The 18,094-nt window shown below is 32.4% G+C and overlaps 1 protein-coding gene across 14 annotated transcripts in view; it reads right to left on the reverse strand.

Annotated features, from left to right (window-relative positions):
* The window catches only part of ZEB1 (zinc finger E-box binding homeobox 1), a 273,742-nt gene that overhangs the window by 188,971 nt on the left and 66,677 nt on the right, over nt 1–18,094 (reverse strand). For 11 of the 14 annotated variants that reach the window (XR_004959538.1, XR_004959542.1, XR_004959540.1 and 8 more), the window contains exons 2-3: nt 12,889–13,047; nt 1,223–1,414 (exon numbers count right to left, since the gene is read on the reverse strand). The exons of 2 other annotated variants lie outside the window; for them this stretch is intronic. The gene's annotated coding sequence lies outside the window, so the exon portion shown is untranslated. The remainder of the gene's footprint in view (nt 1–1,222; nt 1,415–12,888; nt 13,048–18,094) is intronic. One more of the 14 variants, XM_036262012.1, reaches the window with a different exon arrangement.

Consider the following 18,094-nt stretch of genomic DNA (forward strand, 5'->3'; position numbering starts at 1 on the left):
TTAATGTTCTATATTAGTCTAAACTGAGCAATTTTGTACATAAATGCTTTATAATTAGCAAAATATTTATATCTGAATTCCTACAAGTGAAATATCTGAACATGACTGTATGTCTCATCATATATTCCTGTATTTCTTCCTAAAAGTTTGGTATCACTGCTTATCTTGACAATATCAGATTTCTTCTTTAAAAATTTGGCTCCTATAAAAGAATGAAAAACTATTTCTCAAAGTCATTTATTTTGTAACTTTGAAGTGCATGAGTAAATGTTTTCCCTAATATTTTTTTATTTGCATATTTATTTTCAAATCTTAACTGTCGTATTTTTCTCATTTATATATTAGGATCTTGATTCTCAATGTGCATATTCTGCAATAATATAAATTTTTATAGCAAGTATTTTCTTTGTAACAGTTGAAGTAGATATTTTCCACAACTTTCTGTAATCTTTTTAATTATAATATTTTAGTACAAACATTTTTAATATTCAAATACATATTTACCTTGGTGAATTCTACTAATGCTTTCAATATGAGATGAAAAAGTATTTTCTACTCTAGTTTTCTTTTTAATTCCTATGGCTGTAACAGAAGAATGAAAACATTTATTCATCTAATCAGTCTTATAGTTATATCACTGAATGCTACTGCCTAAATACTACTGAGTGAATATCCTGTAAATAGCCTTCCTTTAGGAAATAATACTTAATCATATATTAAGGTGTTGTATATAGACAGGACTAATTTTGGATTCCTCATAATGCTCCAGTAAACCATGTTTTACAAGATGGAGAGAGAGTTTCCTTTTCAGAATTCCCCTTAAGAAGGCAACTGTATTAATTTAGGAAAGTTTGTGAGTAGAAAAAGAGCATGGATGTGGACAGTAATGTTTTACTCAAAGAGTAAGAAAAACCTACTCAGTTTTTAAACGCATATAATGCTAAGTAAATTTTTGAAATTAGTAAAGGGGCTGATTTCATATCTGTATTTGACATTGGAAGAAACCAGGGTGGCATGCAAGCAGGGGCAATAGAACCTGTGGTCTGTGGTCGTTAAGTCAAGCACAGGAATTTACATAAGTCACAGGACGAAGGGCCTTTCTCTTGCCTCTCACTGACCAAGAAGTCAATGGTTCAAGTAAAATTTATATTTAAATCTGTGAGAGGTAAAAAAGTTCCCTTCTACTATCTATAGGGTTACACATCTATTTCTGTATCATTACCATGGTTTAGACACGGATGCTTCAAAATGTTTCTGATATATGTCATGGTAGCTCAGCTGGTTGGAACACTGTCCCATGCACCAAAAAGGTTGTGGGTTCAATTCCCAGTCAGAGCACATACATAAGGTTGCAGTTCAATCCCTGGTCAGACGGCATACAGGAAGAAACCAAATGATGTTATTCCTTCTTTCTCTCAAAAAAAAACAAACAAAAAACAAAAATCAATGGAAACATACCCTTAGGTAAGGATTTTAAAAACTGTTTCTGATATAAATAGGGTGAAACCTCCCCTCACTGTAGAATTCCAATAAAAAAAATCACTAGAAATTTTGAAAGTGAGAAGTAAACCTAAATGTCCATAAATTACTTATAGTCATATAATTTGCCAATATTCTCATGATTCAGAAACAGTTTCTCTCCATTTATCTGAATCTTAAAAAATGTTTTCCATGATGTTAATTTTTTTCAGAAATGTCTAACATCTTCTTCAAATTTAAGTACTTTTTTTTGTTGTTACAATACTGAATGGGTTCTTCTCCCATTATGTTTTTTTTTTTTTTTTAATCCTCACTCGAGGATATTTTTTGATATTTTATTCAGATAGAGTGAGAGAGAGAGACAGAGAGAGAGAGAAACAGTGACATGAAAGGGACACACCCAGTGGTCGCCACCCACACGACCCAACCAGGGCCAGGGACAAACTGCAACCTAAGCTACGTGCCCTTAGCGGGAACCGAACCCGGGACTCTCCAGACCACAGGCCAACGCTCTAACCGCTGAGCCAAACCGGCCAGGATTTTTTTTAAGCTGATATAAAGACATAGTATATACAGCACTTAATTATTAAATTTTTGTTGTTTATAAATGGTTTTAAAGTTGCCATATTTTCTTAATCATGTCACCTAAAAATAAAATATGATTTTACTTTTCTTCATTAACAGTATTAAATAAAATAAAGTTAGTGGTGATTATTGAATAAACTAAAAATAAAAAGATGTGGTGCATGTATTATGTAATAGAATACTATTCAGCCACAGAAAAGATGAAATACTGCCATTTGTGATAACATGGATGAATCTTTAATGTATTATGCTAAATGAAATGTCACATAGAGAAAGATAAGAACCATATGATTTCATTCATATATGGAATATAAAACAAAAAGGAACAAACAAACAAAAACCCCAAACTCATTGGTACAGACAACAAAAAGGTAGTTACCAGAGGGAAATGGGGGAGGGAGAAGGACAAGAGGGTAAAGGTGGTCAAATATATGGTGTCTGAAAGAGAATAGATTTCGGGTGGTGAGCACACAATACAGTGTATATATATGTCATGTTATAAAGTAGTACATACATGAAATTTATATAATGTTATTAACCAATGTTATCCCAATAAATATAATAAAAATGTTGATTGTTTTATCACTGAACTTAAGTTTATGATTCTAGCAATATAAAATCATCCCCACCTAAAGGCTTTTACTCTGCTAGGTGATGTTGTTCATCTGCTAACCCAATAAAAAATTCTATCCCTCCAAGCTGAGCTCATCACCAATGATTCATCACAAAGCAGAATATCTGACCAAGTAGGACCAGGAAAAGGTGCTCAACTTATATATGATCAACATTGTACATGTTGACTATATAAAGCTAATCTAATACTGACAATGTTCATAAAAATCAAATAAGAAATATATTTTACAAAAACCTACAATTACACGGGTACTTAAATGCTATGTATTCCTTGTATACAAAGTTACTCTTGGATACCTAGGTATTTAAGAGATATGAAAAGCACCAGGTTTCATACTGGCCAGTGGGATCAGTGGTTAGAGCATTGGCCTGTGCTCCGAAGAGTCTTGGGTTCTATTTCCAATCAAGGGCATGTACCTGAATTGCAGGTTCGATCCCCACCCCAATCTTGTGCAATCGTATGCAATTGGAGGCAGCCAATCGATATGTCTCTCTTATATCAATGTTTTTCTCTCTCTCTTTCTTTCTCCCCTCCCTTCCTCTCTTTCACTCAATGGAAAAAAGATCCTCAGGTGAGAATTAACAAATATCAAAAACCTATAGTTTATGAAAAAAGTTTCTTCTTTATAGATGAATTCTCACTAATAAATGTGGAAAGGGCAGCTGATTCATTATCTTTCAAAACCTAATGATAGAATTGATTCAGAGAACAATTAGCAAATGAAGGAAAGGTTGATGGAAAACTCTCAGTAGAGAGACTGTACCGTCACCACTGACCAATTTTAACACTGCTGAAAGTGTGACAGTAAATGTCTTGTGCTCCGTGATGTGTTGCAATATTAAGGAATAACCCCATGTATAAATTATCCCTGTCAACCCTCCCCTAAAACTAAAATCAATGCTTAACTTGAGTCTAGTAAGTGTTGTAAGCTAACTTTTAATTTACAGGAAATTTAGAGGTTAGAGAAATAAGTTAACTAGGTAAGCTAACAGAAAAATCCAGAATGAGAAATTTTCTATGGGACAGCTTACCCAGTTTCTCTTAATAAGTAATGCACAGGAAGGACAAGAAAGAGGAAGAGAAGGGAAGGAGGGCAGAGGTGAAAGAGGGAAAAGGTAAAATGGTGAAGGGGAAGAAAAGAAATTTTAATTATAGAACAGTTCTAATGATCAAATGCTGTATGAATCTTGTTTGGATTCTGAATGAACAAACCACATGTAAAATGAGATTTTTAATCCAACAGGGGAACTGAATAGAGAAATAATACCAAGTGATAAAGAATTATTGTTTATTTTGTTTAATGTGACAAGGTATGGGTATACAAGAATTTTTTTTTTTTAAGAAACGCATACTGAAGAATATAGGAGTTAAAAGATGAGGTCTGGGATCTGTTTTAAAATATCTGAGAAAAAAAGAAGTAGATGAAGCAAATGTGGGAAATTTTTGCTAATTGTTAAATCTGGGCCATAGATATAGGGAATTTACTACACAAGTCTCTCTTCTTTTGTGTATGTTTGATTTTTTCACAATTTAAAAAAAAATCAGGCCCCTGGAACATGATCTATTAATCCAAATATATACTAGTATAAATAAAAATAGAACTGTTACCTACCACCCTCCTACATACCAACCATTCATGACCTAAACAAAGGATACAAAAGATACAACAGATTGCCCTGTGACTGGCATAGATGTGACCACATTCTAAATGACTCATTTAAAAATTAAGTTTGACTTATACATATTGTTACTGTGTATATGTATATTTGTAAAGAAAAATTTTTGTAAATTTTAATCCAACATTACTTTAGGAAACAAAATTTCATAAAAATAAAATAATTTGTACCCCAAATAAACTAGCAAATAAAAGATAAGACAGTTTGTAGAGTACACTGAACCAATGGGAAGCAAATTATTTTATTTTCATATTTTCTTCTCTTCTTCATATCTCAATAAACTCATGCTGCCTTCTGATTTTAGTGGAACATATTACTTGGGTCTGCATTTTCAAAAACTGTCCCATGTTTCAAAATGACTCTTTTCTAAATAACTGATATTCCTTTCTCCAAATAAGACTGATTGGTTTCAGCTAAGTAACAGGAAGCGGAGTGCTACAGCCTTATTATGCTAAGTATAAAACAGTACAATATTTTATACTTAGTAGGTACTCAGGTATTCAAATGAATGATAGATAAAAGTTTAAAATCAACAGATATATTTGCATTTATATGCTCCTCTTAAAAATTTAAATAAATTTCTAATACATAAAGTATATGGCAGAAATACATTTAAACCCGAAACACTTCCCTACACCCCTTGCATATTCCACCACCTGTACCTCCACCAAACAGCAGTCAGTCATCGCTTATTCTTCCCCTTATAAAAATTACTTTACAGCATAAATCATGGAAAAAAGTTTTCTTGATGTTAATTTTATTTCTTATAAATGTCAATCTTTTTTCATATGGTTGCATGTTAATACTTCCTCTAAATAATTCATAAATGTAAATACTATCATCTGTGTCCAAAAAATGTTTGCATCCAATGCTCTTGTTACATTTTAACATTTAAAATGTAGTAGCTTGCAATACAGGTGTTCTTAAATCTTCTATTAAGCCTATAAAAGGCATCTACTTTAACTCTTTAATTTTTATATAAAAAATATTCTAATTAAGACTATAGTAGCACCTAATAGTTCAATAGGCAAACCAACCAACTTCTTATGGTTAGCCAGATATAGCATTTTCCACCCAATGTTCATTTGACTTGAAACCTGTCAGGGCACAGATCTTTAACACTAATGCAGAGCTGAAAAACATAGCAGCTCCCAATTATGCCTCTCCTCTTTAGTAGGAGTAAATGGTGTTTAAGCAATTTAGGGAGATCATTTGTTAAAGCAAATAAGAAAGAGAGAGAGAGGAAGAAGAGGAAGAGAAGAAGAAGAGGAGGAGGAGGAGGAGGGGAGAAGGAGGAGAAGAGGAGGAGAATAACCATAAATTATGCTTGTTTTATTTTTTCCCTTAAAAAGCTATACTCTACTTTTTTTTTTTTTAATCTGCACGAGGATACCTTTCCATTGATTTTTTTTTTTTTTTTTTAAAGATAGAGTGAGAAGGAAGGAGGGAGAGAGTGAGACAGAGAGAAACAGCAATGTGAGAGAGATACATCGATTGGTTGCATCCTGTATTATACGGACCAGGGCCAGGGATTGAACCTGCAACCAAGGTGTGTGCCCTCAACAGGGAATCGAACCTGTGATTCTTCTATCCAAGGACCTCTGAGTCAAACTGGCCAGGGCTATAGTCTACTTCTTAATGAATTAGTAAATTAATCTGAGAACTCATGACACTATGTGCAGAACTAGAAATGCCCTTATAGGGTTGCAAAGAGAAGAGTTGCTAAGACTTCTGTAGCTATTTAAAGCTGGTTTATAAAAAATTCATCCAAAAATATAAAAAAATAATTGGTACCTGTTGAAAATGTTTATTAAAAATGTTTATCTTGTCCTGGCTGGTTTGGCTCAGCAGTTAGAGCATCGGCCTGCGGACCAGAGAGTCCTGGGTTCGATTCCCACTAAGGGCACATACTTTGGTTGCAGTTTGTCCTCGGCCCCAGTTGGGGTCATGCGGGTGACAACCAACTGATGTGTCTCTCTCACATTGATGTTTCTGTCTCTCTCTTCCTCCCTCTCTCACTCTCACTTATCTGAAGGTAAATGCAAAAATGTCCTGAAGTGAAGATTAAAAAAAAAATGCTTATCTTATAACAAGAAAATTAGTTTGACATTAGACAGACTAAAGAAATTTTCATTTCTCTTGGAAGTTAAAGAACAATACATAATTAGGAATATTTGAGAAGTCCTGAAATACATATAAAAATCAATAATGTATTTTAATTTGAAGGCATCATGTAAAATACTTTTTTAGAATAGAATTCTTTACTTAGCATATTTAGACATTAAAATACTTAATGAATTCTTAGTTTTTGTTTCAGTTTAGAGCAATAATTTCGAATATACACATATATGTGTGTATACATATGCGCACACATATGCACACACACGTACATATATAATGAGAAGACTGAGATGCTAAGATGGCCTCTCATAATTTCATTTGGCTCATTTATCTACAATCCCTCTGTTTATTAGTGGCAGAGTAGAAACTAGATTTCAGACACTATTACCATGTTTGATTACCATGACACTATTATTAGTAAGTTACAGTGAAAAAAATAGTTCTGTTGCAAACAAAAATAAACACACTAGGTTATATATAAAGTACCTAATTCTAGATTTAATTAAAAATGTTTCACCTGAAAGCAATTCATTAAAGTTGCATTTATGATCATTAAATTAAATTGATCCACAAATATATAAATTCTATATATACACACACACACACATAAGCTATAGAATTATAATTCAAAGAAAATGTCAAATATAATTTCACCCTGAAGTTGTTTTTCAGCAAGAATTATTTAGCAAAAATTGTTTCATTCTTAAAACATTTTGTTAGGCTATCAAATAAAGAATGTGATAAAAGTATAGATAAAAATATTTTTTACAAATTTAACAATATTTATACAAACTATATATAGAAGTAGATAATATAATATATAACCATCTTAAGACAGTTGTTTCCTAGTAAGGTAAGTAAAATAACAAGTAGTGTTATCTATGATTAAGTTTACAACTATAATGTAGACCTATTATAGAAAGGAATCCTTTCCTTTGTTGAGGTTTCTGCAGGAAAAAGAATATTTAATATCAACATGGTCATTTTATTCCCAAACTTATTCTAAACTGATTTGGGCTTATCTTCCATGGTGTAAATAAGAGAAGATATTTTCTATTTCATTTCTTAAACAAGAAGGATCAGTTCCATGATGCCTAGGATAGACTAAAGTTTGGGTAAAATACTGAGATAACCTTGGTCCTAGATATGCAATCTATGGAGGCCTTTCAGTAACTGTTATATTGTTGCTTAAAGAGCTCCCAAAGCTTCCACAAGAATTTCAGTGGTTTTGTTTCGCTAAGATAAAGATTATCTTTAGCAGTAATACAGTAAAGATAATATATATATAAATAATGTGTATTTTATATATATAAACATATATATCTGAAGCACCATTCTGCAATTATTTCAATTGGTCCAACTTTGTGAATTAGATGGAACATTTTTGACATGAAGAAATTATCACGATTGTTATTTATAACTACACAATATATGGAACCCTTTCTATAAGCACTTTCTGTGTGCTAGATATCATTCTAAGCATTTCATATGCATCGAATAATTTATTTTTCTATAAGGTATGTACTCTTATGATCTCCATTTTAAAGATGAAGAAATGGACGCAGAGGAGTTATGCAACTTTCCTAAGACTGCAAAGCTGTGTCAGAATTAATACTCAAACGCATCCAGCTTGACTCCAGAGGCCAACTTCTTAACCACTACAACTCAGAAATTATTAGATAACAGTATTACATATAATTTTATTAAGTGATCTGTATAATGTATAATATATATGATAGGCATTATAAGTTTGTTCTGCTTATATTCACATTTCTTCATACCTCAGAAACTTGAAGACCTTTCTATAACAGTTTCTTGTTTTAAATAAGCTATATTAAAAAAAAAAGACTAATTCAGTTTCTACTAGTTTCTAAGATCCATTCTCAAAGAATTTTGTCCAATTCTTATGTCAAAATAAATAACCTCATTTCATGAGGAAAGTAAACTGATTAAATAATGAGCAATTCTCAAGGCATCCTTAAGAAAGAACTTCTTTATTATAATGTCATGAGACACTATACCTGTTATAATGACTTATTTAATATCCTTCTTCCTTGACAGACTATAATTATCCCATCAGTCTTATCTGCCCCCAATGTTGCAATGCCTGACATACATCAGACTGTCAATAAAAATTTACAGAATGGGATTTGTTCTTTTATCTCTTAACTTTATTTAGCTAAGATTCCACTATAAGTAGTAGCTTAATATTTCTAGTAATATATCACATAATAGTAAAATATTTTTATATTTATATCATTACTACAAGTATGTTCATTTTTAAGATGTGCCACAAATTTCCTTCAAATAATGCTGTGATTTATATCAGCAAGAATTCCTTCCTCATAAACGTCTGTCACAGATTCTTAAAAGAATGAACCTTGGAAAGCAGCCCATTTTATTTTCCACATTTAAAATTTTCTTCCTTGTACTAAATTTAAAATATTCTTTTACGTTCCACAACTATTAATAATAACTCTCATTATAATTTTCCTTTCTTGCCTTGGCCGGGGTGGCTCAGTGGTTGGAGTGTCAGCCTGCACACCGAAGGGTCTTGAGTTCAATTCCCAGTCAAGGCATCTACTTGGGTTGCAGGTCAATCCCAGCCTGGTAGGGCACATGTGTGAGGCAACCAACAGATGTGTCTCTCTCACATCTATTTCTTTCTCTCTCTCCCTTCCTCCCCCTCCCTTCTACTTTCTCTTTAAAAAATGCAAAAAATATACTCAGGTGAGGATTAACATAGAACAAATTCCTTTCTCAAACTTGCAATTCCATACAATTGTTAATCACCATTTCTTCTGACAGTAGTAACCCCCAAATTAAAACCAGAAGTCATTATATTACAACATACACTAAACCCAATCAGATGTTGTATTTTTTGCTATACTAAAAAATTATATACTTAAAAAATGATAACTATTGATAGACATTACTTTGCTTATAAACAAGGGTCATTTTTCATTCTTTTCATAAAAGAAATGCTATGTATCATTTTCTATCTGTGATGTTCACATATCTATGTGTTTTAAATATCTTTATGTGGTTAAATACCCAATTCTCCACCTGACATCATGGACCAATAAAAGCTAACAGTACAGACTCAAAAAGAGCTATCAAAGAAACGTCACGGCATTGCACTGCTTCTGGGACATGTAGGAAGGGCATCTTTCTCCCAGCCCTGACAAGAATAACTGCATAGGTATCTGAGCTTAGATCTTATCAGAACACTTAAAAGTGAGGTTGATAACCTTCTTTTGAGTAAGGCCAGAAAAAGATTTAGAAGTCACTGTAGAAATTAAATTCAAAATAATAATTCTGAGGAAAAGTTAACAATGGACTTAATTTGGATTTTGCCATTTGAAAAGGATTCATATTTATTAAATATTTAAATGGTTTACATATTTTAGTTGTAAATTAGGGAAAGATCATTTCTATTATAAAAAGAAGCTTTTCTGATTTTAGTTTCTTATGAGATTGCATGCTTTGATTCAGTTTGTTTATTCAAATAAATTTAAAAAAGCTAGTCTTCAATGAAAGTGTTGACAGATATAACAAAAACAATTAACATCTTTATTTTTCAAACTTCACTAATTTACCTCTCTTAGACAAGATTCTGTGTCCTACAGAAAAAAATGTAAATATTTAGGTATCCAAATGCTCTACCATTTTATTTTTTTAATTTAATAAATATGTATGTCTTAAAATAAATTTATTAAAAAACATTTTATATTTTCTTTCAAAAGGATAAAAGTTGATTAAGAAAATCATACTACCATTAAAAATATCTGTATAGCCCTGACCAGTGTGGCTCAGTTGTTTGGAGCATTGTCCTGTGCACCAAAGATTCACAGTTGGATTCCTGGTCTGAGGGTGGGACAGAAGGCAATTGATGTTTCTTTCTCACATCGATGTTTCTTTCTCTCTCTCTCTTTCTCTCTCTCCCCTTTTCCCTTCCTCTCTCTTTAAAAAATGAATTTGAAAAATGTTTTAATGCCCTGGCCGGTTTGGCTCAGCGGTTAGAGCGTCGGCCTGCAGTCCTGAGAGACCCGGGTTCGGTTCCCTCTAAGGGCACATACCTCGGTTGCAGTTTGTCCCCGGCCCTAGTCGGTCGTGCGGGTGGCAGCCACTCGGTGTGTTCCTTTCACATCGATGTTTCTCTCTCTCTCTGTTCCTCTCTCTCCCTCCCACTCTACCTGAACAAAAAATGAAAAAATGTCCTCAAGTGAGGATAAAAAAAATGTTTTAATGTCTACATGTAACAACTCAACAATATAAAATGAGTGATAAATAAATCCCTGTATTGTCTTGATACTAGAATGGAATACAGTTGCTATGTAGAGGACAGCACTTATTTTATGGTTAACATCCTACAATTAACTTAATTCAGTTGAAAAAAATTAACATCCTACAATTAACTTATCATTCATTGCCTTTACTCCTGAAATGTTAAAAAGGACCCTACAAGAATTCCCTGTCATAAGTGAAATTCTCAAATAAGAATGTTATTTGACAAGGCTTTGTTATAAGAAATCTAAGAAAACAGAATAATAGCATAAAAAACTATATTTCTCCATGGTTAGAATTTAGTCTTTCAGCATGCCTTGTTTAGGAGATACTCATTTAATAGAAGTACAAACTTAAAAAGTCCAAAAAAAAAGAGTTATCAATTCACTTTAAAGAAATGTGGGGGTTCTATGCTTTATTTACACACCGACCATATTGCTTCTATACTCATAGTGACTTATCTTTACATAGTACTGACTCTACTTACATTTTACATTTATCTATGTAATTTTATCTACATTGTTATTAACATCTACACTGTAAGTTCAAGAGCAATTAGGAAATATCTGTTTTTAACTACACTGTTTTATCCTCAGCACCAAGGTGAATTAATGGTAAACAGCAGACAATCTATAAAAATTTGAATTACTAGATAAATGGATTGAAGGACTAATGTTGCCATCTAGAATACTGAGTTCACTGTCAACATTTGAATGCTTACAGGATAAAAGGTGCTATGCTAGGTACTTGTCACATGTGCTTTTCCTGACGTGTTTGTTATTTAGCGCTAGAAAACAGTTATGAACATGGTCACATTCAATTAACATCATTTAGACATATCTGACAGAGCAAGAAAAATTACTCAAACTATATCAATCTCAAAAATCATAAATTTGACAACAGAATCACAATCTGTTACTTATATCTGACCTTCATCACCCATTATCCAGTTATCACAAAGCTACTATGTCCCTGGAAACACTAGCATAAACTCTGATAAACAGCAATTTTAGATTTCAGTCTTTTGAAGCTACTATTTCCACTCCTGTCCAAAGTTAACTAACTGTGGATCTGATAGGACACCAATGTCTAAATAAAAAGATAAGTAGCAACCAAAAACAATGAGAACAAAAATATTAAGTTTAAGGTCACCTGAAGCATATAAAAATGTAGCCACGTTTGAATTATATTCTCAGTGCAAACATGTAAAGCAGGGGAGAACTGTCTGATTATACCACCAAAATTTGATACTGTGCTATATTATGAATCCCTATCTCACTTTATTTTAGGTAATCTTAAGAATTTAGTATTTTCAGAGTTACAGTAGCTATAATACATTTTTTAAAAGCCAATATTAAACTAAGCGGTATTATTATATATTTTCTTTCCCCCCTCTATAATTTTATAGGGGAAGTAAGAACAAAACAGAAATCAGCAGACTACTGTACTGTAAAAGTTATGACATCTAGTTTAAGTATGAAGCATCTATGCAATTAATAGATACATGTGGTTCGGTATATTTTTTTAAGTTAAACTTCACTCAAGTGGTATTTATAATATAAACTTTTTTTTAATCCTCACCCGAGGACATTTTTGCATTTATCTTCAGATAGAGCAGGAAGGTGAAAGGGAGGAAGAGAGAGAGAAAAACATCAATGTGAGAGAGACACATCAAGTGACTGCCACCCACACAACCCCAACAGGGACCGGGAACAAACTACAACCAAGGTACATGCCCTTAGCCGAACCGCCGAGCCAAACCAGCCAGGGCTATAATATGCTATTTTTAAAGATAAATAATTACAGCAGAACTACAAAGAACTGAAGTTCTTAAACTAACATGAACTGTATAACTAATTTTTCAAATTTTTATTACTATTTTTATCAACATTAAGCATATAAAATCTCTTATCTATAAAACCATTCTTTGCATACAGTTTATTACAAATGTAAGTCACAGAAATAAGTTCAAACATTTGGCATTAATTATGTCCTAAATTTTAAAAGTTTTAAAATCTTTATTTAAATATAATAAATTGGTATGCTTTACACACACACACACACACACACACACACACACATTATAATTTAAGTGAAAACTCTTACCATTGATTTTCTTTTGATAGTTAGTCACTCCATTAGTTTTTCTTGATAGGGCCTTGCTATGTCAAGTAGACAGTAGCCAAATCACAAAATGACATTTGGATGCTCACTTCTTCAGATAGGAGTTTTCGGCCAATTGCCAGTTGAGAATTTAGACTGAAACTAAATTACCCAAACTTTATTAAGTTGTTTCCACACCCACCAACTGATAATGAGCAATGACTCTAAACTCAAAACAAAGTGAATGATTTTGATTTACCTCTTTTCAAGCAGTCATAATATTATGTTTAAGAATGCTAGGATAAAATAAAACCAAAACCAAACAAAAACCCTCTAAAATTATAATATATTCAAAGAACACTTTTAAGTAAACTTTGAAACTTCCAAAAAGAGTTGACACTATTATTCTGTAACCAAAATTGACACATGATTTATACAATTATGTATCTATCAATATATTATAGTCACAAATTTAAATTCTGTCAAATATTGACTTAAAACTAACAGTAATATTTGGATACACTTTGACAATATCATCTATATTCATAAAATATTTATTACATTATCAACTGCTTTTAGAAGCACATACCATCAGAGTTCAAGGTTACACTGAAGAAACATGCCCTCCCTGCAAAGATTATTCTTTGCATTGAGACAAAATTTATGCTTATGGACTTCTAATTATAATGCAAAACGGCTCAGCCCCTTTTCTGCACCCATTTAGGCTCTTTTTCTCTTAATTATTATTTATAGCTAATCCTTTTAAAGCCTGTCAACTATATATGACTTTCGGCTATTAGGCTTTATGATAGTTCAGTTTTACAGTCTCTGTTTTGATACTTTAAAAATATTCAGCATATTAAAATTTTCCCACATATTAAGATATACCTTATAGCCTCATATCATTTCTGCCCATCTATAAGTTAGTCCATTTCAATAGTTATGTATCCTATAGAATTTAAGTGTTTGGCAAATATACAACAGAGCTGAAATGAAAGCATGAAAAGAAAGAAAAGCATATTCTTATCTTCTTAAAATATCACTGATTAAAAACTTTATGAATGTCAACTATAATAACTCTAATATTCAGTGCACATAGTTATATAAAATTCCAATTAAAATGCTAAACATAACATGTACCCCAAATACTCTGTGTGCCCGCTCTCTTGCTCTCTCATAGATATATACAGGAGGACTTGTGTACATGTACACGCACTTCTATCCATATGCACTTCTATTCCAACAGACTTTCCCATATCAATAACCTGATACTATGGTAATATATGAGAGAGAATATACAGTGAATAATCTCTTAATGGTTAATCAAGAGAAACTGACTTTGGAACAAAACCTGGAGCTTAGCAAAACTGCTATGTCTTTGAGTTAATCACACTGACTCCAAACAGTTTGATATTCTAGAAATAGGTTTATTCCATTCTATCCAATAATTTGAATCCCAAATCCTCAATATCAATAACATTTATAAACTATTCAGAAACTAAGAGAGTTCCTTCCTGGCTACTATGAGATACAAAGGAGAAGTTAAACTCCTTAGTTTATAATCTAAAACCAAAAATTTATATACATGTATGTGTAACCAATGGACATAGACAACAATACTGGAGGAGTGGGGTGGGGGTAGGATGGGGAGGAGGGTGTCTAGCGGGGACAAAGGAGAAACATTTGTAACAAAAATAAAACTGAAAGAAAAAAAAAGAGTTTATAATCTAAAAATTGACAGCGGAGTGTGGGGGGAAACAGCTCATGGTTAGATTTCCAAGAAATAAACATACATTGGGGCAGTTTAAATTGTTTGATTATATTTGTCACAGGTGGGGCTGATCTGAGAAGACATTTTATCAAGAAGCATTTTAAAAGCAGAAAATATACAACCATTTTATTCTTATTTAGTCTGATGAAATCCACAAAGCAAAAATTAATTAAATATAGAATGTGGCAATGAACGTATGTATGTCCTCACTCTGGAAGAAGATAAAAAAAGCAAAGATAAATTCCTTAGCCAAATTAAATTATAGAGGAGCATGAATATATATAAATCAGGCTTTCAGGATAAGAGAAGCAATTCTAAATTTGTTCATGACATTCATCCTAATGATTCCAATCATCATGGCAGTAATTTAATTTTTAATACAAAAAATAACCCTGAAAACTCACTACAGTATTAGGTTAACAAAATCATGAATTAAAAAGCAAAGAATGATTCCCCTAGTATGAATAACATTATCAATAATGCATCTACATGACAAAACTAGTTTCATATCCCAGCAATGTTGAGCAGCAAATGACTTATCAATGGGCTTATGTGTTCGTATATAATCTTATATATATTCTACTAATCTATTATAAAAATTTTATAATGTAATACTATCTTTCATTTTATAAATGGAGAAACAGGTCCAATAATAGGACATTATTTGTCCAAAATCACACAGCAAAGTCAGCAGCAAAATCAAGACCCTTTAAGAACAAATGTTTTTTTAACTTCAAGGAAATAGACATGCCTCAGAAAGAGTTATGATTTTATTAAAGATTTCAACTTTTTAACTTCCATACTAATCTCAAATATTCAGATCATCAGCCCCAGAAAATGCGAAGAACCAATTCACAAAGTAGGGAAAGGTTGTGTGTGATTAATTTAAACCTGATCTCTCTCTTTATAAGCTGTAAGGCAGTCATTAAGTCTCCTACCTAGCTCTTACAGACTAAGAATGTGAGTTTGAAGATTATATAAAATTTTATCAAAACTTCCTAAAAAACAGAATAGCCTAGAATTTATCATGGCATAATATCTATTTTTCTTTCATGTCCTAGCAGCCTATTTTTATCCATTTTTCATAAGACTGTCTAGCAATTTAAGCATGCTACATGGATAGTGTAAGAAATAAAAGGTTTTATCTTGACTGCTTTAGGTAATATAACTCATCCCAACTATATATAAACAGGCAGCAAGAGAAATTTAGATAATTTGTAAGTAGGAAATATAAAAATAAATAGTTGTAACACTGTTTAGATTTAGTTGCAAGGATAAAAGTTGGCCACTAACTCAATATATATTTCATTGTCTATTCAGTCATAACTCATAAAACATTTCTACTAAAATGTAACATACTTTTAAATTCTACTGTTCAAAAGTCAGAGCACTCATTAGCAACACCTAAAATCACTCACCAAAACTCTTCTGAACAGGCAATGACACTGAACAAATTAGTTCTACTCCACCATCATTACAACCATTGCACATTCCCCCAACACCCTACTGTCTAGCCTATGAGCCAAAGGACATAAAATATTCGTACCATCCATTATTAAAGACAGAATAAAATATTTTATCATATAAAAATCAAGATTTATCTTATGTTAGTAAAGCAAAAACTATATGGTTAAGGAGTTTTACTTATATTTCATTTGTTCACAAAGTAGTATCTCAGTATAATATATATGCAAATATACATATATAGTAAACATATATGTATGTGTATAAATATTTGAGTATGTATTCATTAAGATAAGGGCAGTTGTCTCAAAAGCATATGATGTTATTAGAAATTGTAATAATTTAATGTTTTCCTCAAGTGCTAAGTTTGTGTGTATGTACTTACTTTTTCACCTAGAATTGTGACTGACTTCCTAAAAGCAATATAGGGTATATTTAGGTCTAGTTGTTGAGGAAGACTATCCAGAATTGGCATATTGATATACAAATATAGTATATAAAAACCAGTTTATTTATTATCATTGACATTATTCACAGTAATCCTTTAGAAACTGTTTTGTTTTTGTTTTTTTATCAACCAAAAAAATATGCTCCCTCTTTTCATGAATTTTTACCATGTTTATAAGATAATTATTTTGGTCATAAGTTAATTTATCTCTGCCTTAGTTTCTCCACCTGAAAAATGGCCATAACAGCATCTTACCACATAGGCTTACTATGAACGTAGGTAAATTAATAGTTGTAAACTGCCTAGAAGAGTGCACCACTGGGGCACATAAAAGCCTTCAAAAGTAGAATATCACAATCATTATCATGATTGCCACTATTATTAACATCACTACCACCACCACCAGCTCCTTCATAAGCACCTCAAGTGAGGCTTAGTTAAAATGCAGAGTCCTAGGTCACACTTCCAGAGATTCTATTCAATATCACGTCAGTTTTATGTACTGTTTTAAAGAGAAGAGAAGTAAGTATACTTGTACCAATACCACCCTATGAATACAGTAACAAGAAGCATACTATTTTAAAACAGAAAAGGCAACCATTTTAAAAGTCTAGTAATACATTTATTTCCTTCTCCCAAACTCACACACCCATCCGCAAATCCAACAGTTATTGTCTAGTGGCCCAACTATGTACACAAGAGTAATTAGAAACTCAAAAGTAAGTGGTCCTGGGTTCAACGAACAGTTAAGAAGCTTATACAATTAATGCCTTCTTCGGGTAGATAGTACTTCGGGTAGAGACTACCAAGCAATTTTATAAAAAAAATTCATGAGTAAACCAATTATTAAATATTTGTGCACTCCCTATATTTGCTGTGCTCTGCTAAGGAGAAACTCAAGATATGAAACTCTACTGGAATCTCATTGGGAAAAGAACCTCTCATCATCTTCCAAGTATGATAGAAGTCTTGTTACACCTCAATGAGTAGTATCAGCTAGGAGTTCAGAGAAGGGATTTTAGTTAGGGTTGATAGGTAAGACTTCAAGAAGAGAAAAAAATCTTTGCTAGACTTTAAAATAACTAAGATTTTTTTTTTTTAATCTTCACCCGAGGACATTTTTCCATTTTTGTTCAGATAGAGTGGGAGGGAGAGAGGGGAAGAGAGGGAGAGAGAGAAATATCGGCATGAAGGTGACACATTGAGTGGTTGCCTCTTCCACAACCCCAACTGGGGCCGGGGACAAACTGCAACCGAGGTACGTGCCCTTAGCGAGAACCGAACCCGAGTCTCTCTGGACCTTGGGCCGATGCTCTAACCACTGAACCAAACCGGCCAAGGCATAACTAAGATTTTTTATAGGTAACAAAAAACTGCATTTCAGGTCAAAGAAAATAGTGTAAGAAGAAAGCAGAAACTTGGAGCAATACAGGCATTTCAGGATAGTACATATACTATACAGTATATATTTTGTACCCTGAAAAAGATGTCCCCTCTCTCTCCCTCTTTGCTCAAAAATCTAATTA

This window comes from Molossus molossus, unplaced genomic scaffold (assembly GCF_014108415.1).
Source record: "Molossus molossus isolate mMolMol1 unplaced genomic scaffold, mMolMol1.p scaffold_m16_p_1, whole genome shotgun sequence".
Lineage (NCBI taxonomy): Eukaryota > Metazoa > Chordata > Mammalia > Chiroptera > Molossidae > Molossus > Molossus molossus.